The sequence below is a fragment of the Ictidomys tridecemlineatus genome, chromosome 11 (genome assembly GCF_052094955.1).
Source record: "Ictidomys tridecemlineatus isolate mIctTri1 chromosome 11, mIctTri1.hap1, whole genome shotgun sequence".
In the NCBI taxonomy this organism is placed as follows: domain Eukaryota; kingdom Metazoa; phylum Chordata; class Mammalia; order Rodentia; family Sciuridae; genus Ictidomys; species Ictidomys tridecemlineatus.
Window position 1 is genome coordinate 70,998,695 of NC_135487.1, and position 27,671 is coordinate 71,026,365.

The following is a 27,671-nucleotide window of genomic DNA, read 5'->3' on the forward strand; positions in this document are numbered from 1 at the left end:
CATTTTCCTAGTGCAATGGAATTCTTGTCCTGTTCCACCCATTATTACCCCATCCCTTAAAGATGGGCAGGCAACTTTCTTACAATAGAGAGATATTATTGCAAAATTTACTGCCAGGTTGAGACCTTGCATGCCACACTAAATTTTTATGGCAGTTATAAACACCTAAAAAATCTAAGTCTATCACGGGACTGCTTATAAATCCTAATAATAACTCTCTGACCAAGTAGCGTCATAAAAGAACCTAGTGGCTCAGGTCAAGTAAGTAAGAACAAAAAGTGCAGATAATTTCTTTAGTTCCATGCTTGGCTCTTCTTCCCTATCTTTGCAAGATATTAAGAGAAGTGGGAGGTGAGAAAAGATGGAGGAGAAAGGAAGCTTCCCATAGGACCCCAGTAGATCTAATTTTCTGAACTCTGGTTTTCTTTTAAGTAAAATGGTATTCAGTACATTGTGAAGTTCTTTGAAATTCCATTTTACTAAATCCACTCAGGATTTAGGAGGCCAATTTAATAAGTGATTGTAGAATTCCCGCCATCTGAGTGCTGCCCGAGGAGCGATTCCCCTGTTGTGTGTTTCTTTTTTAAGTATTGGAAGGCCTGGGGAAATACTAAACAGAATTACAAAAAATGAATTATACAAGATGTGACTTTAAAGTAATGAGACCAATTCTACAGGCCACACCTGAAAATCAATGATATTACCATAATCACACTGCACCTTTAGTCAAAAAGGCACAACACACAATCAATGGGATTAGAGAAGAAAAAAAAGGATTCGAAGAATACACTCCAAACTCAGAATTGTGGTTACCTCTGGGACTCAAAGAGACTCTAGTTTATTCTTTAATGTTTTCATTTTTTTAAGTGTAGTGTGTTTGGGTGTTTAAAAAAAAATCATCTGATTTTGGTCTAAAAAGCACTTAAACCAATTCAAAACAAAAGATTGGTTGTTCAACTTATTTATTTTTTCTTCAGGAATATTCAAAGAATGAAATTTTGTGCTTTCAAGAAGTCACTCTCCTTGACTTTGATTCTTAGTGAATACTATATTCTTATATCACTTCCGTTTTGGGGCTGTCATAATTATCACTGCTAAACAGAATCAGAATACCTTCACTAGAAATTGGATCCCTGTTTATTTATTTATTTAATTATTTTTAATGCACTATAGAGCCTTGGCATATTTCTCACCAGAATTCATTCATTAATTTATTTGGTGAGTCTATTTTATTTAACAACTCCATCATTCATTTCATTTGATTTGTGACATTATCACCCGTTGAGTTGGACTCAATTGGACTCAATATGGGTTCCACATATGTTTATCAAATATTCAAGAACAAAAATCACTTTCTCTCCTTAGAAAAATCAAAGAGAAAACATTTATTCCTAAACTTGAATTGCCATCATAAGTAAGTGCTCATGAGAGAGTTACAACTGCATCTTTAAGCAATTGTGACCTGTCCATTGACACAACTCTTGAAAGAAGTTAGCTGTATATCCCAGAATGCCTAATGTTAAAATATATGTATATATATTTAACTTGGTAACGAATCAGGAACAAGAATATTTTGATTTTACCCCGAGGAAACATATTGGTCAACAAGAAATTGAAATTGAAAACAATACTGTTTCTCGTTTCCTCCCTCCTCCTAAAACAGTTCTGACCTTCTATATCTTTAAAAAGAAAATAGCAGGAGTTTATGTGTTTTTATAGTAAAATCCTATTAGCATTCATAATAGAGTAAAAAAAAATTAAGAAGAGGAAAATGGCAAATTTTGACAAGGTATCAACGTGCTTAGGGCTGAGATACTGAGTATGGCTACTGACCCATGGTGCAGCCTCTCACCAAGTAAGTAAAAACAGAGAGCAGGAAGAGAAGGAGAATGCCTTTCACACTTAATCATCTGTGCAGTGATTCCAGTATGGAAAAATGCTTTTCAGAAACATCATTTGGGAAAATAAACCTGTAGCCTTCTTATTTGGTGCAGGTGGGCATCCATAAATATATTCATATACATAATTATTGGCATGCGATTTAAATGCAATGGATCATGATCACTAACAAGAACTTATCAAGTCTACTGACAGTGAGCATGAAGGGGAAGACAAATCCCTGTGGAAGAACCTGGGATAAGACATTCCTGACTCTTTATCAAATAGTGAAATTAACTGAGAATGCCTGGTAAGACTGCGCCCTGAAGCCAAGTGATATTCGTATGAGATCTTTCTGGGTTAAGACTCCAACCAGGGAATTAAGGTATAAATACTAGCTTCAATCCCTCCAGCTGCTTGCTCCCATTTGACCAGAAAGCCCTGCATTAATCTGTGCTTGTCGGGAGAGTATCTGCACATTAGCAAATGAAATATCATGAGAAAATTTACTCCTTCAAAATTCAAATGAGTGCGTTTGTAAATATCAATTTTAAGAAACCAAAAAATTTTAAGAAAATTAAGAAATTCAATTTTATCATTAATAAAAGTCAAAGGAATAAGAAAGAATACTGTTATGGTTTGGATGTGAGGTGTCCCCCAAAAGCTCATGTGTGAGACAATGAAAGAAGGTTCCGAGGTGAAATGATTGGGTTCTGAGAGTCTTAACCCAATCAGTGATTTAAAATGTGACAGTACAGAACCTGGCATCAAATTACCTTAATTTCATTAATTTTATTAATGCCCAATGAATGAGTAAATTAATTCAAAATCCCTGATTCGGATTAACTGGGTGGTAACTGAAGTGGCAAGATGTGGCTAGAGGAGGTGGGAACTGGGGCATGGCTGTGGGTATATATTTGTACCTGGAGAGTGGAGTCTCTCTCTGTGCCTTCTCATCACTGTGATGTGAGCTACTTCTCTCTGCCTCACTCTCCCACCATGATGTTCAGCCTCACCTCAAGCCCTGAGAAATGGAGCTGGCCTTCTATGGACTAAGACCTCGGAAAGCATGAGCCCTCAAATAAACTCTTCCTCCTCTGTAATTGTGCTGGTCGGGTCCTTTAGTCACAACAGTGAAAAATATGACTGAAACAAGTACCCAGACAGTATTGAGATATCTCTCGTTGTTAAACATTTTTGATGTTGAGTAAAGCCATTCACTGAAGTCACAATCTCCTGTCTAATATGTGTGAATAAATAGAAAGAATAAAGTCTTTGGAATCAGGTATAAAATCACTTGCAGTTTCACTTATGAGCTGTATGTTTCTGGATGCGTCAAATAACCTCTTTGGGTCTTAATTTCTTCATCTGCAAAATGGAGATAATGGTGGAATATAGAAATAATAAAATGGGATCAATAATTGACTTTTTTTTCATTCCTATTAATGACAAAATGAATGCTACTTTTAACAAGATCTTACCTTCTCTTGAGAGTAAATCATATGAGACACCCACAAGAGCAAAAGACAGAGCATCTATTCAACTTGTGGTGTATGCCAGGAATTTCATTTTGTGCTTTATATACATTATCTCCTGGAATTGTTGAAGTAATCTTACGAAGTAGGTATTCTTAGCTCTGTTTAAACATGAGGTAGCTGAGACTGAATAAGATTAGGTAACCTTCTTAAAGTCACATAGCTATAGCTGACAAAGTATCATAAAGTGAGGATATCTGGAAAACTGCTTGTTAATTGAGACCTTGTATCTTTCTGAATTCATTTTTTTTTTTAACCAGGAGATTCTGTCAGGTGTAATGTCTGTGATCATAAAATTATAGCTCTCACTAAAGTTGTCTCTGCTAAGCTTTGCAAAGAGCTACATACAAATATGGATTAGTGGCTTTGTGACAATGTCCAAAAATCTCAGTAATGCAGAGCTTGGAATTTCATCCTTAATGTTCCATAGATCTTCGCTGTAAGGGAAAGGTTTATTTTATTTTATTTTATTTTATTTCATCATGGCAAAAAAAGAAGAACTTGCATTTTCAAGGTCCAAAATAGATCTTCTATCTCCTGTATTTCTTTTAATTTGCCTGGGGTGACAGTTGATCAAGTATTCTGTACTACGTCAAAACTGTTTGTGGAAATGCCCCCCAAAACTGTAAATTTCAGAACAGGTACTCTCATTGTCTTCAGAGTAAAATAGCTAATAAAGTCACAAGGGTATCAGGGCTGATTTGTATCTTTGGCTCCCCCAACTTAAAAAAACCGCAGAGATACACACATGCACATACACTTAGTCACAAAAGAGCTTCTGGATGTGCCAGATCACTGGACTATTTGTATTTCCAAAGGATTGAAGAGATTTATTTGAAAAGACTAATCTTAGAATTGTTGGGATGATTGCAAAATGATATACAGTGTGCAATCATTTTGGCACTCACTGGATGTTTGAGAACTCTTGAAAGAATGAGTCATCATAAAATGTGCCCGGTATAGCACCTGGCATCAAATTACCTTAATAAATGCCCAATGAATGAGTAAATTAATTCAAAAGCTAAATATATTACAAAGCTTTTCCCCTTTAAGACATGCAAAAATAATTCCTTGATTAAGGTGGCCAGATGAATCATATTAATACATGCTTTCAAGATGAACAAGTTTGTTCTCACTTAAGTAATTCTAGAAGAATTTATCCTAAATACTCCTGCACAGAACTTTCAAAAGTATATGAAAACCACAAAGCAGAAAGCATGCACACTACTACCATGTATTTAAAAATGTCTTAAACTAAGTAAGGATCACTATCTCATGTTTCATAGCAGAAAAGGAAAAAAATATGCAATATTCATTTATTAATGAGCAAAATTAAGTTATACAGAGAGCTACACTTTCTTTAGCAGCAATAGGAAGAGTAACAACAGCATTTTTTTTTAACATTTTTTGTTCTGATGGCCTCTTTTTTAACATACCCCTCCCATAGAAAATTCCAGATACTTAGGAAGTTGGTAAGTTAGAATTGCCAGATATTTTGGAAACTCACTTAACCATTTCATTCATGCTATCATCTTTGTTACATATGAAGTCTTTCATTGCCTTCAAAATAAAGTAAAAATTTTATAGCATAGCATTCAAGACCCTTGGACAATCATGACTTTGCTTTCCTCAAATATCAGCTAGGAAGCTTTGATTTCAATAAACTGATATTGACTATAACTTACTTAACCAACAATCTCATTCGTTGGAAAGATATGTGATTCTGACATGTTGGAATAGGGTGTGGAACAAGACTCAGAGTTGGCAGGGCCCGGGGTCTTTCAGAAGGGTGGAAGTTCAGGAGATGTTTGACCATTCTATTGGGAATGCACCTGAAAGCACAAGGACCTGAGCTATCCTTTTGTCACTCTTCACACAAGCTATCATAAACAAGAGCATGGGATCAGTCCCAATGTTGGCCAAGGGCGAGAGAGAGCTCCCTCCAGATGAGATCAAGTTTATATTGCCTAAGAAAGTGAAATGAATGGTAGCCAATGTCAGTAATTGTCACCCTCTCCTTTATGACTTATTTTCTGCTTCTTTCTTTTTGTTACTTCAGTTCTTGGAGTTCCATGTATCTCTCTTCCTTTGCCATTCCATCTGCCCACAAGTAACATGCAGTCTGGTGTAGAAGACAAAAAGGACAGGCAGAAACCCATCCTTTTTACTTTCCATGGCTGATGTGAGAGGATCTGAATGATGCAAGCATGTTGTGAAAGGAATAGGAGTTTTCCTATTTATAACAGTTTCTTTTCTCCCTCTACTAAATTATCCTGGCTTTTTCTGCTCCTGTAACAATCCTGGCCCGACCTCCAAGACTCAGCTTTTTTTCCCCAAGAGCCTTTGCCCACACCTCTTTCTCTCACGCTCACTCCCCAGCAGGGTGAGTTGTCCTTCTTCATTCTTTGCATAAGATTCTTTGTTCACTTCCATTATTCATCTTACCCCCTCTGTATGCCTTCTCAGACCTGCACCCAATGTTTGTGGGGAGCTCTCTACTTTCCTATTCCCACTCTCTGGGTGGTGAGTGGTGTCCTTGGGAAGAGGCACTTCACAAGCCCAGGAAGTAGGGCATCCCCCCATTAGGTGGGGGAATACTGAACCTCAGGATTGAGACTTGGGAGGAGTTTGGTACAGGGATGGGGTGAGGGTACATTGGGGGAAGTTCCTTAAACTCTGGGAGCTATCTCCTTTGCCCAATGGATTCTTTGTCCCATGGAAATAATAGCAGTCAGAGGAGGGACAGGTGAGGTCCTCTAAGATTCAGTGTCTAGTGCAGAGGCCCTGGTAGTGAGTCCAGTGGCAATACTGACTCAACTAGGCTACGGGTTACTTGAAGGAAAACCAAATTGGTAGAGGCGGCAATTCCTATAGATTAGGCATGGTTAGTGTCCTATATGAGTGGGACTAAGTGATGAGTTTATAAGCCTTAGTTTTCCTTGAGAAATAAAAGCAATGACACCTGTTCTTTTTACTTTCCATGGATGATGTGAGAGGGTATAAATGATGCAAGCATGCTGTAAAAGGAATCATAGTTTTCCAAGATTATTTATAACAGTTTCTCAAACAAGTTAATGACTTGTTTTAGTTGCCCTCTCAGAACAAGAAATAGCAAGACCTTTTATGGAGTTTAGATTGTATGTGTGCATGTGTGTTGAACTCAGCACAGATCGGTTTTCTCTTTTTTCCTTTTTAAATTGAAAGTTTAATTTAAAAATAAAAGAACAATGAAACAACCTCTCACACACATTCTGATTTGGCATAGTTCAGGGTGTGAAGGAAGGAATACCTTTCATGTCTTATCTTGGATCATTTGGTCAAGTCCTCTGCACAGGGGCTCTGACCTCTATGCAAAGGTTACTTATTGCTTGTCTTTGCCCACTCTGCAGTGTGCCTGCTGTTCCAGGTCCTCTTCTCTCTCTACACTCCTGGCTTCCGGGAGCAATGCATTTCCATTGCTTTAAATACCATCTATATGCGGATAACTCTCAAGTTGTTGTGTTTAGTCAACACCTAACTTCTGAGCTTCAGATTCAAATATATAACTGTACCCTTGAAATCTCCATGTGAGAACTGTAGTCTTAAAATATTCAAAGAGAAATTTTGTTTTTTTTACATCCACATCCTCAATTTTTTTTTTAATACCAGGGATTGAACTCAGGGGCACACGACCACTGAGACACATCCTCAGCCTTATTTTATATTTTATTTAGAGGCAGGGTCTCACTGAGTTGCTTAGTGCTTTGCTTTTGCAGAAGCTGGCTTTGAACTCACGATCCTCTTGCTTTAGCCTCCCAAGCCACCTGGATTGCAGCCATGTGCCACTGTGACCCGCCCGCAATACCTCAAAATCAGCCTATCTGCCTAGTATTTTCTACCATCGAAAATTACCATCTACTCAATTTTGAACCCAGAATTTTAAGAATTGGGTTAGGATTATGAATAATAATTACAAATATAATCACCAGGATTTTCAGTTTCAATTATTTATATTTCTCCCTTTTTCTTTTTAAAAAAGCTAGAAAATCTGAAATAGAAGTTCTCAGTCAAGAAGAATAGAAGAAGCTCACCAGCTGTCAAAGGACATTAATTATTATTAAGACACTCAGATACATGGAGATAATCATTTATGGCTACATTTTCAGGTTGAACTCCATTTTGAATATGATTATAAAGGTTTTTGGTAAGCTTATTTGTAGGAGAAAGATCATCATCTGGGGTGTGAAGTGACCTCAGAAATATAGAAAGAACAACTCTGAGTTAGTTCCCGTGGCTTCAGCTGCTCACGGAGCTGTGTTGATTCATTCATTCACTATTCACCCACGTAAAATAGTTACTGAGTACGCTGTGGAAATGGCACAAGGTGCAGGGATCGAAGGAGAAATAAGACAGAAGATCTGCCCACAAGTAACATACAGTCTGGTGTAGAAGACAAAAGTAAGCTATCCAACACCATAAGGGTGACTAGAATGGCATAAATCCTGATGTAGAGGTAGATGTCTATTCTTCTTAGACCTATGGATTCCAGAGCTTTCAGCAGTTAGAAACCAATGATAAAAAGGAAATCAGCCCATCAGATTCATTCCAGGTGTGCTTTGTTGGCCCATTTTCAGTTTCATTTTATAATTCTCATTCCATTTTGCCCATGGATTGAGCAAAGAGCTACCGTATCACAAGATGAAGGTGACTGTCTTCCTCAGTCTCAGTGTCTTGACACTGTCCTCAAGGACAGTGTGAATGGGTGCCACTCAGATTCATTTTGTAAATGTCACTTGATGAATCAGGCAACTACATTTAGCTCTTAATTGTGAATCTGAGGTTTTGATTAAATAGCCAAGAGCCTCGAAGGCCATGCACCTGGCCGTGAGGAACGGATCGTTAACAAGCTGAGCTCACGGTCCCATCCCCACCCTCACATTAGTGTCAATGAGTCACAAACGTGGGCTGAGGGAAAAATAATGTCTCATTGATTTGTCATGTTCCCCCTAATAACATGACTGTTGCTGGTGAATTAAATTTGAGAGTTAAAATCAACCAAAATGGATTGAAAAAAAAATGGCATTATGGTAATTGAGATTTTATACAATCTTATGATGCCACACTAAGAAAACTATAGCAAAAGAACCAGAAGAATCCCCCAAAAGAAAAAGAAAAAAAGAAAAAGATATACAGCCTTTAAAAACGTATTGGCTCTGATACCCCCCAACCTTTGACACTTAATACCTGAAAGATCATGAACCATGCAGGGCTCTTGATCACATTGTATATATAATATTTTCTGAGTTCCTGATATTGGCCTATGTTTGTTTAACATCAGTCTACATTCGCTTCCCTCCAGCCAGGGGATTGCAGCACCAGCTGTTTACACATGGTCAGGAGGAGGAAGGGGAGTGGCTAGCTGTCTCTGCACACTGTCTCATGTCAGAAAAGTTTCCAAGTCACCAAGGGATGTGTGAGACCACAGAGTTGAAGGAAAGTTCGGTCTTTAGTATTTCCTTTTCTGTCTCTTTATGTTAAAAGTACTAAACACAGGTCAGCTTGGCTTTCACTTCATAGGCTGATTGCACCGTCTATGTTTCCCCGATGACCAGGACTGTGTGGCAGTCAATTGTTAGCAGTAATGACTCCAAAACCTTTCATGATCTCCCCAAGCGGTCTAGGATATGACTTAATATGCAACATCCTTGGGGCTTTTGCTTAAAACAGGCAGCTTAAAAGATTTCCCCAGACAGACAGAAGGGAGAGGGAGAAAACTTGCTGATGGCAAAGGAAACTAAGTGCAAAATGAAAATTATGTGAAAATTACACAATGGAGCACAGGAAAGCATTTAACATTGACCCTTGGATGGCCATTTGGAGTCCTTCACCTGCAGTGTTCTCTTTGTGGCTCTAGTCCATGCACCCTGTTTTTGTGCTGTTACTGAGAGGTAGGTCAATTGAGAAAAGAGCATGCTTTTGTTACTTAGATGGTGGAGACAAAACTGCATAACTTAAAGCTCTTTAGTTTGAATTTGAGTTTCTAAGGTCATTTTGAAAAGAGCAAGATAAGTGCTAGAGACAGAATAATGGAGGCATAAGGAATAAGAGCTGAATGCTACAGGCCAGGAGGGAAGTACAGGCACAGATCAATTTCCCCAGATGCCACTTGGCGAGCCTGGACCATGTTTAGGTCCCTGTGCAAGGATGTGCAAACATGATTCTAACCCAAACCTTTTGCTTGAGGAGTTTTACAAGCAAGTGCTAACTTGCATTAGACATTCACTGTACAAAGGGCGCTCACAAATATTAGCTCATGCCATCCTCTCTGTAGGACTGTGAAGTGAAGGCACAGAGGGAAATAGACCCAGCCTGCTTAGGTGATGTTTCCTAAGGCTATGAGAGTCAAGTGTAGTGGAGTCACATTTGTGTTCAGATTTCAGCTCCTTGGCTCTTCATGTTTATAGTAGGTGACTCTGAGAAGCTTACACTTAGGAAAGGAGAACAGGTATGTTTACTACTCAGCTAACCAGAACTTGAGAGGGAGATAATGTCATATTTTGATTCCTTTTTTTCCCTTTTCATTTCATCCATTCATGAGAACATTACTTATTTGTCCCAAATATTGGCCAATTAGAAATTAATAGTACTTACCTCTATTATACCATCATTATAGTTTTCATTAGGAAAGAAAGATGTTTTAAAAGTGTGCCCATGTGCTTCATTTTGCTCTGAGAATTAAAAACTATTGGCTATGCATTGAACATTTTAAATTTATTTTATTGATGAGAAAAATATAGGACTATAGCTATGAAGACAATGGAAATCCAAGCAAAATACACAGGAACACACACACACACACACACACACACACACACAATCTCATATCTTACTGACATTCTGCAACATTCTTCCATCAGCTGTGCACTAAAGATGCAAACTAGCAAATAGCAGAGGATAAATCATAGTTCTCTGCCTGTTTTCCATTTGGCATGCCTGTATTCACAACCTTGATAGCAATAAGTAAACCTTCTGTTTCTTTTTCAAAAATTTTATAGGATGCTCTCATGTCCTTTTCTTCCCCGATTCCTCCTCCTACAATGCAGTTCACTCTGAAAATGCTATAAAGTTTCAGAGAAGAGGTTTGCTCAAAGCAACTACAAATAAAGTGCATGTACATAAATAACTTAGCCTGACTTTTTGTTTAATGTCCAAGATGATTGGAACAGATTGTATCATGAACTACTTTCCCTTTGGCTAATTAAATAGCAGTCCCCACTTACCATAAAGCATATTCTTATTAAAACAAGTATCTATAGTCATTCTGCTGGATAAATGACTCCCAAGTAAGTGCCATAAAGCCCATTATATTCCTGCTTTAGGAATGGAGCAGGTCCAAACGGACAATCAAAGGATTTCACTGGGATTATTTTAGATTAGAAAAACTAAGGGAGACATGCGGCTCTGACAAGATCGTAAAGGCATAAAGGATAAATTAGCCGTTCTGTCCCGAACAAAGTGCTCTAGTGGTATCGCAGTATATCCAAAAGTAAAAACAAATTCCTACTGTATTAACCTTCGCCAAAATGGAAATCTGTTTATGAAGAAATAAAAATGTCATGAACAACTGTTATCTCCCATGCAAATCAAAATGACTGTTTTGAATAAAAATTTTTTAAAAAATCCTTTCAAACCAACTGTGGAAATGTGCCATAGGAAAGAAAATGTCTTCATTTCAAAAATTGCTGTTTTCATTTAATAGAAAAGGTTATATTATGATTTATCATATTAATGAACCATTATTGCATAACCATATTTTTATTGCAATATATTACCTGCTAAATGATGCCCTCCCCCTTTTTGTTTCCAGGAGGAAGAATTTCATAGAACAGATTCTATGAGAGTTTTTCTTGCTGCCAGTTGTTAAATCTTTCAAAAGCTGTCAGCAGCCTCAGAAATCAAGTTCAAAATACCATAGCCAACAGGAGTATAGGCATAGGCTAGTCTATTTTTAAATTGTAATACAAAACTGCTAGTGAAATACCTAAATATGAGGGATTATTTAAAGTGAAATAATCTTATCTAGTTTGTTGAAGTAAAGGACAAAGTCAGTGAAGTGAAATTTAACCCACAACTTTTATAAATATCACTTAGACATTTGAGAACAAAGTGACTTTTTTCAGGCTAATTTTTCCTCAAACTCATTATCTTGCTAGAGCCTTCGTGCACTCATCCCTCACGGACATTGTCCATGCCAGCCACCGGGAGAAGGAGATGCCAACCACCCAAGGCTCAAATCTTCTTGCCTCAATCAAGCAAACCTTTTCCTTAAGGGTGAATGGATGGCAAAGACATTGGCATCTCCCTGGAAACTTCCATGGGAAAGGAGCTGTCTCTACAAATGGCATTTGCCCTGTGTCTGCCAGGACTGAATCATTCTCTTGCTTCTGAAGGACAAGAGTGTCCTCAGCATTGTAATCAGCCGCAGCGGGGACCCCACAGAATATTCCAAGCGGTGACAGTGAGCAAGTCATCTGATGGAAGCAGAGGTGGGACATTTGGGTGTATCTTCCTGGTTAAGCTGCTGCTTCTGTCATAATTTTGGTGATGAAGGACTGAAGAAACAGGGTAAGTGCTGTCATTTCTTAAGGCCTGACTGCCTTTGCTGTCAGTTCATGGGTGTGCTCACCTTTGACTGCTGCTGATGGCTGTTACAACCCATCATTCATTTCACACATATTTTTTTTTGAGAGCATAATAGGTGCCAGCATTGCATTAGGTGCCAAAATGAACAAGACAGGTATGGTTCTTACTCTCAAGGAACTTGAAGTCTGGTGAAGGAGAAAAACATAAGTATTCAAAGTTTCAAAATATTTGGGATCTGTAAAAATGAAGTGTAAGAAAAAAATCCCACCACATTGCTCCTTTAAAAGATGATGCAAATAACAAATATATGCATGTGACAAAATATCTAAAACGATACAATACTATAGGAACCCTCTTCTCCCTGCAACCTACACCTTTCCTATAGGAAACTACTGTATTTTACCTTTAATAATCACATCCAGACGTGTGCACACATGGATTTACTCTTCCTTTCTTACATAAAAAAGATTATATTATGAATATTATGCAACTGCAAATTATATCTGGGAAAGCTTTCCATATAAATATAGACTTTTTTTGATAATTGTTAAGTTCCCATATATGAATATAAAGTAATCTATACAATCATCCTCCTCTGATAGGTGTATTTACTCAAATTAGTACAAACTAGACGGTTTAAGGTATCATTTTTATTCTTTCACACATGAGGAGGTTAGGGTCTGAAATCATTGTCACTGGGCTGCAATCAAGGTGTTGGCAGATCCAAGTACCCATTTCTTGTCTCTTCTATTTTCTGGCTCCCACCAGCATTCCTTGGCTTCTGGCTGTGTTACTCTAGCCTTCAAGGCCAGCATCTACAAATCTTTCTCCTTTTTATATTCACATTGCCTTTTCCTCTGCCTGTGTCAAATCACCCTTGGCCTCCATGTTATGGGAACAATTGTTATTACACATACAGCCCGTGTAGGTAATCCAAGATAATCTCATCACCCCTAAATCCTTAAATTAAATTATATCTGCAAAGTCCTTGTTTTAAAAATATACAACAGAACTCACAGGTTCCAGAAATTAGAACCTGACAAAATTGTGGGCATTTTTCTGTGAGCAGTTAAATGGTTTCTTTTTTTATTCAATACAAATGATGGCACAATTATGATCATTGAACATTTGTATTTGTGCACTTGTATAAATATTTTAGTAGATGAGATTGCTGAAAGGGAAAATTCTGAGTCAAAAAGTACATGCAAAGAAATATTGTTAAATAATTCCAACAGAATCATTCATGTACACACACACACACACACACACACACACACATACAGACACACACACACATATATATATAATACTACATTATTGTATATTTTCCAAAACACTTAATAGAGAAGCTATTTCTCCTACATTTTTGTCAAGATTGCATATTTCAACTTTGTTCCTGTCTACTTTAAAAAGTGAAAACTGGCAACTTGTTGATTTGAATTTTTATTACTAGGGTTAGAATTCCTTTTATTTCTTATTTTAATCTTTAACTTTTCTTGTTATTTATAGATATTTAATATTTATTCTTATATATGCTACAAGTGTTGTCTACCCATCTATTACTGGTCCTTATAGACTTGTTGAAATTTTCATTAAAGTAAATCTGCCAGTGTTTTCCATTACTTATTTGCAGTTTTGCCTCTTATTTGGAAAAGCATGCCCACCCTTAGAAAATCAAAATATTCTACATTTTCTTCAACTTTTAAAATTTTATTTATTTATTTATTTATTATTTTAGTTGTCAGATATTTAAACTTTGTGGGCACCACAAGGCAAGAATTAAGCTTTTTAAGTTCTCTTTCTATGGGAAGCCAATTACATACCAATAATATTTAAAATTAATTTATCTGCTGTCTCACTAATTTGAAAAGATATCTTTATTATAAATTAGGCACTCAAATACACAGATCTCTTTTTGACCAGTGTATCATTGATCTGTTTTTGCTATTTGTGAGAGCTCTCTGAGGTCAGACTTTGTCCGTTTCTCCCTTGGTATACCCAAGTGACACACAGCACATACTCCATTCAGATGCCAGATAAAATACAGAACTTCCAGTTAAATCTTAATTTCACATACACAGTAAATTTTTTAGTATTATTGTGTCCCTAATATCACACAGAATATATATATATATATATATATATATATATACTAAAAAATATTTCAAATACACATTTAGTATCATCTTTTTATTTGCTAAATCTGTCATCAACAAATATCAGGTAAAGGAATGAATACATTGTCTTAATGTTGTAATTATAATTTAAATTTTATTTTGTAAGTATTTATTATCAGGAACAACAAGTTCATTTTCATTGTTCTTTTATAAACATTTTTCACTATTTTCTTAAAAAAAAATTCTTTTTCAGTGCTGAAGATTGAGTCCAGGGCCTCGGCACATTCTAGGCAAGTGCTCTGTCACTGAATTGCACCCCCAACCCCTATTTTTCTAATTATTATTATTATTTTAAAGAATTTTCCTTCCTGCATAAATTTCAGAATCATTTACATTCTCCTTGGCTTTTTTTTTTTTAACATTTGGTCCTTTTTAGTTATATATGACAACAGAATCTATTTTAACATAATTATACAAGCATTTTTTATTAAATGTATCAATGATGTCTTTTTTTCTTGTATTTCTATAATTCTTAATATTAAGTTGTGTTGTAAAAGACAATTATTTTATAAACAAAACCAAATAAAAAATTCTCTGGTCAAAACTGTGCTTAATGATTAAAGACTAAAGTTATTGTCATTGACTAAAGAATAAGACTAGTTGTTAAGTATTACCACTAGGAATTTTAGTCTCTGTGAAAACCAAGGAAAAGGGTTGGGGTTGTGGCACAGATCACTTGTAAGGCATGTGTGAAGCACTGGGTTCAATTCTGTGCACCACACATACAAATAAAATGATGGTCCATTGACAACTAAAGAAAGAGAGGGAGAGGGACAGGGGGAGGGGAGGGGGAGGGGGAGGGGGAGGAGGAGAGGAACAAAGACCAAGGAAAAGAAATGAAGGAACTAAATATTGAAACAGAAAACTTATTCATCTGTAAATTCCTACCTAGAAAACACACACACACACACACACACACACACACACACACACATATGCACTCACAAACCAATAAACATATTCAAATTAGGATAAATTTCCTTGATAATTTGACTATATATTTAACTAAAAAATTAGAAATTATAGCAAACAGATATATAATTCTTTCTTGGAAAGAGATATATAAAATACCTAGAAACAAACTTAACAAAGTACATGCAAAGACTTTTAAGGGAAAAAAAAATTTACCGAGCGACACAAGAAAATGCATGAAGTAATTTGTACTATTTTTGGATAAGAAGTTTTAATATTGAAATGCCTGTCATTTTAAACAAAATTCCATCTGTATTTATAATCATCTTTATTATAAAGTACAAATTTTTATGACATAAGTTCAAAAATATTTCTAGCATATCCTATAGTCCTTCTTACATTATAGTCTCATAACTACATGTTTCAAAATCTGTGGAATATTTTCATATCTTTTATAAAGCTAGCTTATAACTTAAAATATTTATAGTTTGAAATGATGATAACTTTTTAAAATATTTACATGTGAAAGACCAGTTGCATGTGTAATCAGGAATTAATAGAATGACTTCCATAAAGGAAAATTATATCAAGATTATCTAGAAGAAAAAAAAGAGCACTGATAACTAAAAGGTAAAAGTGAGGAGGGCTTATATCAGCAGATATAAAAGAATAGAAAAACTGCATAAAATCAGATTAATGGCTTAGTATAAAAACAGACAGAAAATAGGATGAATAGAAAATTGCACAGCAATATCCTATAACATTCTTTGCCATTTCTTACTTTCAGCACAGGTAGAGGTCTTTCTCCAAGGAGTGTTTCTCATAAGAGCCTGGTTCAAAATGGAAGACTCAGTATGTGACTCTACTTTCCTTCCTGCTCATAGTTAGGGCATGAGATATAAAGGTGTGTGTGTGTGTGTGTGTGTGTGTGTGTGTGTGTGTGTGTGTGTGTGTAGCCATTATTAATATCCACAGGGAATGATTCCAGGATGCTTTCTGGACACAAAAATCTGTGGAGGCTCAAGCCCCTTACATAAAATGGCAATAGAATTTGCATATCAACTATACACATCCTTCCATATATGTTAAGTCATCTCCAGATTACTTGTAATACCTAATACAATATAAACACTATGAAAATAGTTGCTATGCTATATTGCTTAGGCAACAATGACAAGGAAAATTTGTACATATTAAGTACAGATGAAAATTTTTTTTTGCCTGGATGTTTTCAAACTGTTGTTAGTTGCATCCATAGATGAGGAACCCATGGATACTAAAGCTTGCTGTGTATGTGCCCAATAGCGCTAGTGCAACAAACAAACAAACAAAAACAGGAACAGGAACAGATAGAAGGAAGAGGGAAGCTTGTGTGTCAGAAAGATGGGATTGGACTGATCAAGGAAATCCACAACTTAAAATATAAGAGGTAAAAGTGGTTTTTTTCCATCTGAAGAGGTGTCAAGCTTAGGGTCTGAAGTTTCAAGAACTGAGGAGTAGGAGCCAGGCACAAGCCTGCAATCTCAGTGACTCAGGAGGCTGAGGCAAGAGGATCACAAATTCAGAGCCAGCCTCAGCAACTTAATGAGATGCTGTCTCAAAATAAAAAGGGCTGGGGATGTGGCTCCATAGTTAAGCACCTCTGGGTTCAATCCAAAGTACCAAATAAATAAATAAATAAATAAATAAATAAATAAATAAATAAATAAATAAATAAAATTTTCACATAGGAATGGGGTAAATATCAGAGAAATAAATTATAGGAAGGTGTGATGGTTGATGTTAGCTGTCAAGTTTACAATGTTAAGGAAACCCTTAACACTGTAACCCTTGACATTTTTACCAGGAAAGCCTGGTAAAGTATTATTTCAGGTGTATGTGTGAGGGTGTTTCCAGAGGTCAGCATGTAGGCATGAGTGGACTAGGCAGACTATGAAGAACTAGCAATGAACTAGGAGTGGACTAGGAAGACCCACCCTCAGTGTGGATAGGCACCATTCCATAGGCCTTGACCCAGACAGAATAACACAGAAGATGAATTGATTTCCTTTCTCTCTGTCCTCACTTCCATCCCAGAGTTGGGACATACTCAGCTCCTTTCATGGACATCAAAAGTTCAAGCTTTCCAGCCTTTGGATTCAAGGACTCATGCCAGTTGTCTCCTACCTGGGTTCTCAGGCTTTCAGCCTTAACTTGAGAATAACACTATCCTGAACCAAGCTGCCTCGGTCTGAGGCTTTTAGATTTGGAATGACCCACACTACCAGCCTGACAGGAGCCTCAGCCTGCAGATGACTTGTCATGGTACTTCTAATCCTGATAACCACGTGAGCCACACCCCAATAAATCCCCTTTCATATATTTGCATACATTTCCCATTGCCTCTGTCTCTCTGGAGAGCCCTCACACAGAAGAATTCAGAGTAACTGAGAAAACAGTATCTTTCTCCCTTCATACACTTTCTACATAGAGCACAGAGGATAGTGACTTTTCTTTTGTCACTAAGAGGAAAGAAGAGGGGAGATAACACTATATAGTGCATGATCTCTCCAGGTTCACCAACACCAAGAATGTATGTGGCACAGGCACAGGAGGAAAGTACGATGAAGCTTGAGGTTCAATTGTCTGCTATATCAGACCCTGAGGAAGAGTGACAGGAGAGTTGGTGTGTCTAGGAATCGAACTTTCCAAACATATGTTAAGTTCTTCTTTAGGTCACTTGCTAATATTCTGTTGACTTCTTGTCCCTAATGCTCTTTGTGCACCAATCCAAGGTCCAGAGCCCATCCTCCATCTTAATGAATAAGATTATTGGGAAATGGACCCCTATAAATCTGAAAGAAATCTTATACCATCCTGATTAGATGTAGATCACTTATGTGAATGATCGAACAACCAAAGAAAATTAAGAGGAAACTGAGGAAAACCAACCCATTATAGAGAAGCATCAAGATTGAAAAAAAAAATGAAAGAGAGAAAAATGGACCTTAATGGAAACAGCAATTATAAAAAATAAAATAAAATTTTAAACAATGCAAATGAGAATCCTCAGAGCTCTCCCCACAACCTACCTGCAAAGGAAAACTAATCAGATAATAACGTAAATTATAGTAGACCAAAGAGAATGGAAAAATATGTGGCTGTTGGAAAGCATACGTTGTATCTATTTGTAATGACATATACAAAAGTCTAAGATTTGGTGTTAGGTGAAGAAAGTTAGTTGCAAATTTCTGTGGATAGTGTAACCCCAGTTGCTGAAAACTTATGAATACATGGTAGAAGGTGTGGAAGATAGATAAAAAGCTATTCCACATAGGAGAAGGAGGGAGAGAAGATTGGATTTGTTTTACTGTTTCTGTATACTTTCAATTATTTTGCAGCAAGCAAGATTACTTTTGTAGTAAAAAAAAAAAAACAGAACTAAAAGAAGAAATAACTGTCCCTTTCATTGGTAAAACTCTGATAAGTGTATAATGCACTGGATCTCACAATGACTTTTCACATGTGTTTTAAATAATAGTTTGTAAATCAGAATGAACTTAGTACATCAAAGTTTCTCTGTTCCTCTCTTTTCATTCTAAGCCCTTCCAATCACACATATGGGTGCCATCACAGGGTACGAGCAGCGTGGGTGACACCACAGCTCAACTTTTGTCCTTATTTCCAAACACCTTCATAGCCACCTGATAAAGATAAATTAGTGGGAGTTGAAAGATGTGCAAACAATTGATCATTGGTCTGAAGGGACGGACTTCTGGGCACAGATTAGAACAACTGAATATGCATCTGGTAAGGTAAGTGACAACTGGGTTGGGTAGGAGGAAAGAAGGATGTGATTAGTATCCAAAGAATACGTGAAAATGAAACATTCAGAACAGGGCGAGTCTGTATTATGAACTGGGAGACAGCAAATGATTAACACACTTAGATGAAAAACCAACCTCTGCATTCACCTTGCGCTAGACCTACTTATTTCTAGATCGTGCCTTAGAATATTTTTCTTTTCTTCGTTCCTTTTCTTTTTTTTTTTTCAAGATTCTGCACATTTTTAATCCACATATAACAACTTGTGCATTATGGCAAAATTTGCATTATTCAAGAATAAGTTACTTATACAGTACATAAACAATACCTAAAGGAGTTATCTTCAAGGGCAACATTTTTAGAGTGGGGAGAGACTGTCTGCAGCACAAGAGCCCACAGGGGTCAGAGCTCTTGAAACTCTCCAGGGATACATTGTCCCTGATGTTACCTTAATGAGTGGCTGGTGTAGGACCAGCATTAGAACCTACCAGCCAGCCAGTGTCACCATTTCTGGAACGCTTACCCCAGCCTCTCTACCAGCACATTGGAATCATTGGAACCATTGCTCCCTGTTGTTTTTGTAATCTGCATTTCACTTTTTTAAGAGTACCTAGTAGACATCTTAGTGGAGTGATTAAAAACAGGGGCCCTGAAACTAGACTGTCATCTGGGTTCAAATCCCAACTTTACCACTCTTGAGTAGACCTTGGAGAAGGTCTAATTGACATTGGGCTAAGTTCCTTAGCTTGTCTATGCATTGGTTTATCTGTAAGAGAAAGAAAAATACCACCTATCTCATAGAATTGTTAAGAGAAGAATATGATAAGAGTGTTGTTAAATAATAACTAAAATTGCTTACATCGAATCCCATGCACTTTGTCCTGCCCTGCCTGCTGCTCAACTTCTTTCACTAATGGAATCTCTGTACTCTCTGTTAGCAATTGGTGATCATCTTGCATAGCCTCACTCCTTTACCTGTCAATTTAGCCCAACTACCATCTCTGCAAAACCACCCCTTATGAGTTACTCACCCCATATTTAGTCACTCTTTGTTTTATTTTGCAGGATCACCTTGTTTACATAATTGCCTACAGCAACGCTGTTCACATTGTACTCATTCTTATATTCCTATGTCAGCTTGTTTATCCTTCTAGAAGTGCAGGAGGAAGATGGAAAAGGGGAACCATGTTCACTGAGTCTTGATTCATCATGTCCTATGCCACCTGTTTCCTTGGTCACCATCTCATTACTGTTTTACATTCATCAACTTCACTGGACTTAAAAATCAGTACTGGAATTAAAAAGAATTACAATGCTTTTTGGTCACATGATAGGCAAGTAGTAGGATCTCATTAATATCTACTAGATAAATTAACAGAGAAATCTTTTCACCATCTGGATATGTTACCTTTACTTTCTGCACTAATGTATATTTTTAAATTAAGTACCCAATTCCGTGGGTTTTTAAAATAATTTTATAAAACTATGCAATCACGATCACAATCCCAAGCACATTTTCATCATCCCCCAAAGAATTGCAGAGTCCCAAAGGAAATACTTCCTGTTTCTTCCCTCTGCAATCCTCTGGCTATTACTAGTTAACTTTCTCTATCAATTTGCCTGTTCTGGGCATTTCACATGAATGGAATCATGCAATAAGTAACCTTTTGTGTTTGGCTGCTTTCACCTTAGAATACAAGATTCATTGACTGTGTAGTAGGTGTCAGTAGAATCTTCTTTTTTATGACCAAATAATATTCCATTATGTGCATATTTGTTTATCTTTTCATCCTTTGAGGGACATTTTATTGTTTCCACTTTAGGGATATTATGAATACTTTGGCCATGAAATGCCTTTGCAGACATGTTTTTATTTTACTTAGTGTCTATCTAGACATGGGATAGCTGGGTCATATGGTGACTTTATGTTAACTTTAAAGATAAATTAGTGGGAGTTCAGAGATGTGCAAAAAATTGTATGTTAACTTTTTAAGAAACTGATACATTATTTTCCAAAGAGGCTGAATCATTTTACATTCCAACAAATGATGGTTAAAGTGTTCTAATTTCTCCAAATTCTTGGCAAACATCCTAATATTTATCTTTTTGAGAACTGCCATCTTAACAAGTACGAAGTGGTATCTCATGACTGATTTACACTTACCTAATAAGTGTGATATTGAACATCTTTTCCTATGCTTTTTGGAAGAATATCTAATCACTTCCTTGGCCCATTTTTAAAAATTATTTGGCTTATTTGTCCTTTTATTATTGCGTTGTAAGTGTTCTCTATATTCTGGATAAAAATCAATTTTGCAAATATTTCTATCCATTCTGTGGGTTGTCTTTTGAATTTCTTATAGGTATCCTTTGAGGAGCAGATGTTTCTAATTTGGTTTTTAATTTTGACTAATTTGAAGTTCAGTTTAAATATTTTTTATATTTGTGCTTTGGAGTAATATCTAAAAAACTATTGTTTAACCAAAGTTATAATGGTTGACATGTACATTTTCTTCAAAGAGTTTTACAGTTTTAGCTTTTACATTTGGGTCTGTGGTTTATTTGGGTTAATTTTTGTGTGTGATGTTAGGTCAGGGTCCAATTTCATTTTTTTCAATGTGGATATTTATTTTTTCCAGAATCATTTGTTGAAAAGACTATTCTTTCTCCCACTAAACTGTTTTGGCACCCTTATTGAAAATGAATTTACCACAAATTTAAGGGTTGCTTCCTGGACTTTCAGTTCTATTCCATTGATCTATGTGTCTATTCCTATCCCAGTACCATGCTGTCTTGATTGCAGTAGCTTTGTAGTAAGTTTTGGAAATTGGGAAACATGAGTCCTTCAACTTTTCATTTCCCTTTTATGGTTCTTTTATTAGTCTAGGTTTCTGACTTTTGATCAGCTTATCAAGTAAGGCAACATGGATTTAATAGATTGTGGTGAATCTGCAGTTCAACTTGGGAATTATTGCCATCTTAACCATATTAAGCCCTCTAATCAGTGAAAATGAGGCATCTTTTCATTTAATTTCTTTCAATGTTATGTTCTGTTTTCAGTGTACAAGTTTTAAATTTGTTTTGTTAAATTGAATGATGAATAGAATCTCATACATTCTAAAATAAGTAGTTTTCTTAATTTTATTCTTGGAATAATCATCGCTAGTACATAGAAGTAAAAATTGTTCCTTTTGTATATTTTTATTGTATCTTACCACTTTACTGAATTTATTTACTAGTTCTAACAGTGATTTTATGGTTCCTTGGGATATTCTGCATATAAGATTATTTCATATTTAAACAGATGTTGTTTTATATTCTCTTTTTAAAATTGGATGACTTTTATTTTGTTTTCTTGGCTAATTTCTCTGGCTAGCATCTCTAATATGATGTTGAACAGAAGAAAAGAGTGAAAATCCTTGTCTTGCTCCTGGTCTCAGAGAGGGGAGATTTTTGTCTTTTACCATTAAATATAAATATATATGGTAAATATTATATAATACATATAAACACATATATATGCATATATATACATATATAGAATCATTTCATATGTAATATATCTCTTGTAGGTTGAGGAAGTTTTCTTTTATTCATAATTTGTTGAATATTTTTTATTATGAAAGGGTATTATTGTATTTTGCCAAAAGTTTATTCTATAAGCGTAGTGTATTAATTAGTTTTCATGTTTGAATAGTCTTAATTCTTAGGATAAAATTCACTTGGTCATGCTATACTGTTCTTAAAAAAATGGATGGATTTTGCTTGTTAGTATTTTGTTGAAGACCTTAGTGATATTATTCATAATGTACAGTGATTTGTATTTTTCTTTTTTCCTGAAGTTAGAAGTCTGTCTAACTTTGGTGTCAAGGTAATACTCCCCAAATATTATGAGCTGAGAAATTTTTCTCTTATTCTATTTTTGGAAAAGCTGGTATAGGATTGGTGTTAGTTCTGTTTATACATTTGGAAAAGTTTACCAGTGAAACCATCTAAGCCTGTTTTATGCTGTTGTTGTGCAAGCTTTTTATTATTATTACTAACTCAGTCTCTGCACTGGTAATAAATGTACTCAGATTTTTAGACTTCTTTTTGAGTAAGTTTTAGTATTTAATGTCTTTGTAGCCTGTCTAATTTGGGGGGTCTATCATTATTCATTGTATTTCTTTGTAATCTTTTTTTATTTTTGGTAAGGTCATTCATGATGAATGTTCTCACATTTTTTATTTTGGAAATTTGAATGCCTTCTCTTCCTCTTTTTTTTTTCTTCATTAATATAGCAGCAACTTTTTTTTTCACTTACTCAGTCTGGACAATCTTCATTGATTTATCATCTGATTCTTTCTTTTGTGGGCTTAAATCTGTTTTTATGCCCTTCTAGTGTATTTTCATTTTAGTAATTGTACTTTCAACTCTGGAATTTCAATTTAGTTCCATTTTATAATTTGTATCTTTTTATTGAAATTGTATTTTTGGCCAGACATCATTTTTATACCTACCTTTCATTATCCCTCATTCTTTTTATTGCCTTTGGCATATCCCTCAAATCTTTTGAGAAGTTTGTGACTACTTTTGTATGTTCTAGACCAGCTTCCTCACATTTCTCTGTTCTTACTTTCTATTATAAGTAACAAGTTATCAGCCTTATTTCTTCCATTTGCAAAATATTTTGGACCATTCACTATGTTCCCTGACTCTAAGCTTGGTGTTTTGCATACCCTACCTTGTTGCAGGAAGTCATGAGTCTATAGACAAGTTGTAGGGATGGAAACAAAAATAGTATGATTAGCCAAACGTTCTGCCCGCAACATAAGACAGCACTTTGGGAGCACTGGTAGAAAGGTTGGGGAAAGGGTTCCAAAAATGTTGAAATCAGCTGGTTGGCACAGTTCTGAAGCTAGCCCCCACTCCTCAAAAGCCATGTATTAAGGTAATAGCAGGCACAATTCAGCTTTGAAGGGCTCCAAGGCCAGGGAACACTGCCTCTTCCCACTCTAAACATGATGTATGGCACATTACACATGTTAAGTCCATCAATATAATCACCTGACTTTTCAATAGGAATTTATTAACTACTATAGAAGCCAGAAATCTTGATGCCCTAACTAACTGCTCTGTGGGTATTTCTTATCATATATTTCCTGCCTTTCTTCCTCTCATCTTCCTGTCCTAACCCATTCTGGATCTCCATGATAACACATTATCTAAATGCAAAATTGTCATTGGCTAACATAATTCTTAAAAATTGCACCCACCACTCCTACTGATCCTTTCTCACACGACTAGAGTTCTAGTTCTAATTTCTGTCCACTTATAAACAAGGGCTTGTCTCAAAACTGGGGCTCCATTTTTTGTTATGCTGCTCAAAAACATGGCTTATGTCAGCTGGGGCTTCTTATTCTGCTCTATGTTTGCTCTTAAGATGGATTTTGTAATATCTCATTTTATCATAGAACTTAACAAACAGTTGTAAAAAATTAAACATTAAAAATGACTCTTTACTATACAGGCAGTTGAACGAAAAGAGTAAGGGAAGCTGTTCTGGGATAGGAGCCCACAATCCCACATGGTTGTGTCTCTGACATATCTTACCCTTTAATAAAAGAGTTTTTATGCACCAGCCTGCTTATCTGTGTGTTCACAGGTGTGTGAGAGACCATCCTCATCTGCAGAATAAAACACCCTGTGGCACCACGACAATAAAACGTGGTGACTCTCATCTATCTTTGCCTGAGGGAAAGAAGGCTTGAGAACACATAGAAATAGAACATGGAAGAGAAGGAAAAGGCCAGAAGCAAAGTTTAAATTGTTTCAATTTGAGTTAGTCAAAGGGAATGCCCGACATAGAGCTACAAGCCATTGACCTTGTAATCCAGCAACTGTACCCGTAGATGTGGCAAGATGGTCCAGGACAAGGCCCTGGTTGGCACAAATGTAGCTGTGACCTAAATTAAGGAAGCAGAAAGACATTTTAAAAAAAGCAAGATAAGAACCTAATCGCATCTTTCTGGAAAGAGAGAGAGAAAGATATTGTTAATAGAATAGATTGGGGGGAAAGGACAAAAGTACAAAGAAATATCCTGAAGAGTAGACAAGTTCTCTTTAAATATAAACTTGAGAAATCCAGTTCTATGGGATAAATTTGGGCCAAGTGGGCTGAGAGTTCATTTATTTTGCTGCTATATTATCTTTATCCTCCCTGGTATATAAGACAATCCATTAAATAGGATGAAGTCTTTTTTATTTAAAGCCTAAGAAAAAAAATTTTTATCTTAAATAGTGTACTTTTTAATAGTCCAAACTATTATAAATCTTTCTTAATATTAAAACATTCAATAAAATAAATTAATTCTGAACTGAAACACAGGGTTCTTCTCTCATTATTAGCACTTTCAAAATGAGGCAAAGTAAGGACAAAGAAATAAAGAGGAAAAAAAACTCAGTGTTTCCACCTAATTTTTCAGTTCCAAAGAACTGTTGCCTGAACTTCACCTTGAGTGACCAGAGGAGCAAAGTCACTATAACCAGGGTGCTGTGGAGGTCCAGATGATAGTATTTCATTTAGGAAGACAGTGCCACCTGAACAAATATACAGCCCCAAATTGGGGCTACTTTGAAATGCACAGCTTCTCCCCAGCCTGTAAACCAGCTACCTGTTCAAGGGGACTGTCACAGCCTGGGCATATCTCTTCCAATATTTCATCTGTTCAGAAATGGGGAAAAACACAGCCCTAGACATTCAAAATAAACTCTAACACACTGAAGAACATGGATTTCCTTATACCCGGAATGCTGACGCTCTCGGTTGGGCATTTTGAACATGAGAGGGAGGCCCACGGTAGAAAGAATGGGGTGTCATGCTTTCCACTGAGCAAAAGGGAGGCCTATATCACACTGAGGATCCTTCCAAAGGGAGTGGTCTATGCCTGTGCAGAGTGGATGCATTTTACTGGGTTTCTTCTTTTCCATAATTTTACCTTCTCAAGCTGGAATTTATAGGCTTAGGTTTCATAGTGTAATTACCGGGTTTAATATCAGAGAGGAGAGCAGCTTTTGGGTTTTTAGACTATGTTTGGTGTTTATTCAAGGAAAACAATCTCCAATGCAGTTTCATTTTCTTTTCATTTTCACTGGGGAGGGAAGAGGGGGATGAATACTGATATTTATGGAGTTTCAGGGTCTGGCAGCACTGGGAACTGCAGGACTTTGTTTATCCAGAATCCAGTTTCAATCCAGAGAGTGCCAATGCAAACTTCTGCAGACTCCCACGCCAAAAAATGTCAGCCCTGTCTTGGAGGAGCAGCCTTCCCAAGCAGGGAGAGGTACTCACAGCCAGTTCACTCTGAAGCTGAACGATGGAGGAAGCCTAAGCACTAAACCATGCTGTCTCAAGCACAGCAGTTTAAAAATATGCTTTTTATCAGATTTTCCTCATATTTTGCCTCATATTTTTTATCACCACGGGAGCTTGCCATCACCAGCTAAGCTGATTGACTGTGTCCTCTACCAGCGACTGCCTTTGATATTCATGTCTTCGGGAAAACTCCATCCCTTTCACTTACGCTCTTGCTGGGGTCTCTTTATGCACCCATTATTACTACAGTTGCAGCATCTGTCCCCCAACTGGGAAGGAAGCTTTAGCTCATCAGGATCACCTGCATATCTACTAACTGTGGGTGCCTTCAGAAATGCAATGTTGTCAGCATTTTCCTTCCATTCTTGAGACATTACATCTCCGTAGCCCTTGGGGTGTTTCATTCTAACAGCTGGAAATTCCTGATTTTCAATACAATTTGCTTCTTCCTCTTCATATTGCTTCGTATCGGGGCCAACTTTTTAAGGCAGTTTTTAATGAACCCATAACCAGTGTGTTAAATATGTTAGTTGAGTTTTTTCCATAAAGCTAAGCTAATATAACATGATTGTTTTCTTAGGCACCCTGTGGGGAGTAAGAAAGGTAGGGGGTAGGAAAAGTGAGGGTGTGTAATTGATAGAGTTGGTATGTTGCCAAATTTCTCCACCTTTCAGGACCCCCCACTCAACAGTGAGCTGATGGCCTTCCTGTTAGCTGAGCTTTGTAAAACAAGGAGCTCATCTGCAGATTGGAGCCAAGAAGGAATCCAGCTTCCAATATAAGTCTTTGGGAAAAGCGGCCATGCTTAGAAAGGCTAACTTTTCAGATACAGGCTAACTTAACCCTTATGAACTAGGTTGGACGAACTTCAACATTGAATTGCTTTCTTGCTGCTTTCATTCCTAGGATTCTTGTCATCACAAAACCAGCTAAGAAGATCACCACCAAACTGTACAACAATCAAGTGCAATAAAAGAGTGATGTGGCCCATATTTATTTGTTTTCTGCAACTCGTATAGCCTGTGGCATTTTGTATAGTGCCCAGAAGGAAGTAGATTTTCAAGTTCAGGGGATCCTTTCTGGTTACATCTTTGTGATCTCATCATTCAGTCCCAGGAAAGATGGCAAACACTTGTCAATAGGCAAAGTGGTTAATTCAAGCTCATGCCTTAAAATTATGAAGTGGGAAGTCAGTGTTAGAAATTAAGCAAACAAACAAAACCAAGAAATTAAATGCGATATTCTAATTAAAATCCCAGACACTGGAGTGAGATTATTTGAGTTTCAGTTCTAGCCATTTGCTAGCTAGCTATGTGATGTTGGGCACGTATCCTAATCTTTCAGTGGTTTGGTTTTCTCTTCTGTAAAATTGGGGATCGTAATAGTATT